This window comes from Grus americana, chromosome 2, assembly GCF_028858705.1.
Source record: "Grus americana isolate bGruAme1 chromosome 2, bGruAme1.mat, whole genome shotgun sequence".
Lineage (NCBI taxonomy): Eukaryota > Metazoa > Chordata > Aves > Gruiformes > Gruidae > Grus > Grus americana.
In genome coordinates, this window is record NC_072853.1 from 101,039,754 (window position 1) to 101,042,203 (window position 2,450).

A 2,450-nucleotide genomic window follows, 5' to 3' on the forward strand; every position below is an offset into this window, starting at 1 on the left:
CCTGCTGCAGTTGGTGAAATTCCTAACGACGACAGTTGCCTAAAAAGTATCTTGGGAGCTGTATTCCATGTGGAAACCATGGACAAATCAGGGAAGATACTTCTGAAATGCTTCCAAAGTAAGTAAACACGTATTTGTAAATATTTGATTAATGTTTTACTAATATTTATTAACATAGTATCCTTGAGAAGAGAAGGTTTGGGGGCAGGGGGTCTTATCCGTGTGTATAAGTACCAGATAGGAGGGAGCAAAGAAGACGGAGCCAGGCTCTTCTCACTGGTACCCAGGGAAGGCATAAGAGGCAATGGGCACAAACTGAAACAAAGGAAGTTCCATTTAAACAGAAAAAGAATTTTTTTTTTCCCATGAGTTTGGTCAAACACTGGAACAGGTTGCCCAGAGAGGTTGTGGAGTCTATGTCTTCGGAGATAATTCAAAATGCAACTGGACACAGCCCTGAGCAACCTGCTGCTTTTCAGATCCTGCTTTCAGCAGGTGGTTGGACCTGACAATCTCCAGAGGTCCTTTCCCACCTCAGCCTTTCTGTGATTCTGTATAGACAAGATGTTTGGGTCACAGCAACCCCATGCAACACTACAGGCTTGGGGAAGAGTGGCTGGAAAGCTGCCCAGCGGAAAAGGACCTGGGGGTGTTGGTCGATAGCCAGCTCAATATGAGCCAGCAGTGTGCCCAGGTGGCCAAGGCGGCCAACAGCATCCTGGCTTGTATCAGGAATAGTGTGGGCAGCAGGACTAGGGAAGTGATTGTCCCCCTGTACTCAGCACTGGTGAGGCCGCACCTCGAATACTGCATTCAGTTTTGGGCCCCTCACTACAAGAAGGACATTGAGGTGCTGGAGTGTGTCCAAAAAAGAGCAACGCAGCTGGTGAAGGGTCTAGAGCACAAGTCTTATGAGGAGCAGCTGAGGGAGCTGGGGTTGTTTAGCCTGGAGAAACAGAGGCTGAGGGGAGACTTTATTGCTCTCTACAACTACCTGAAAGGAGGTTGTAGTGAGGTGGGCATTGGTCTCTTCTCCCAAGTAACAAGTGACAGGACAAGAGGAAATGGCCTCAAATTGCACCGGGGTGGTTTAGATTGGATATTAGGAAAAATTTCTTCACCGAAAGGGTTGTCAGTCATTGGACCAGGCTGCCCAGGGAAGTGGTTGAGTCACCATCCCTGAAGGTATTTCAAAGAGGTGTAGATGTGGTGCTTGGGGACATGGTTTAGTGGTGGACTTGGCAATGTTAGGTTAATGGTTGGACTTGATAATCTTAAAGGTCTTTTCCAACCAAAATGATTCTATGATTCTATGTTGTTAGCAAAAGATATGAGCAAAACTTCAACCTCTAAAATTTCCTCTGATATCATCTTATTTACAAAACTGAATGCATTAAGATGAGAGTTTTAATTATTGAATTATACTTTCTATAATACAGTGAAAAAGGATGATTCAAATGGAAGCGATCCTTTTGAATAGCAGTGGGAAATTAAAATGTTATGACAGCAATTCCTTCATAGAATTCAGGTTCAGTTGTCAATGATCTGGACATTGATTTTTACCTTTGGTCTGCAAGAAACATTCCAGATCTTCACTGATTTTTCATTTTGGATGATTTATGGCATATTCCTTTTGACAATACTTACTCTCCTCTTCTTTTTCCCCCCTTGCTAGTTGCAGTATACTGTATTATGTTAAAAATGGAATATAACCATAAATTACTTCAGCATTTTCAGTAGTCTTAGCATTTTGCCCAAACTGGCTTGTTTGACATTCAGTGTTCTGAATTTGCTGTCTTGCTAAATAATCCAGATGTTCAAACACCAGTTTAAGAAGAGCTGTATCCACTTAATGGAAGCATGCAAAGATCCAGAACACTGGAAAGCAGCAGAACTTCTCCTAATTTTGTCCAGTGTCTATATTTATCGCTGTTCATTCATCTATGTGCCTTCCCTCCCACCCCAGCTGCCAGCACGCCGATGGCATTCCCAGCAAAACAAACAGTTCAGATTCAGTACGCTATTTGTTGTCTGGAAATGTTAGCAGATGACAGGGAGAGGGGAGGAAGAGGAGGGCTAGCTCCACATTTTTCAGGTCAAGTTTTGCCCTGAATTCTACTCAGTCACTGCAGAGAGGTCCTGGGGATTACCAGGGGGGGATGGGAGCGAGAAGAAGTTTGATACTGTGCATATAGTGACCTTTGATACGTTCTGAGGCTTGCTGGATTTAAGTTTCCATACTATGCAGTTATTTACTTCTAACTCCATAACAGCTTTAATTTATTAAAGGACTGAAAAAAAAATGGTTTTGTTTGCCCTAGAAACCAAGTGAAAACAATGAGGGAGAAGAAGGCATCCCTGCAAAGTTGTTACTATTAAACCCAGACACAAAATGGAACGTTTGCAGTGTCTATGAACAGATGTCTAACGACAAGGAGACAAAACAATTA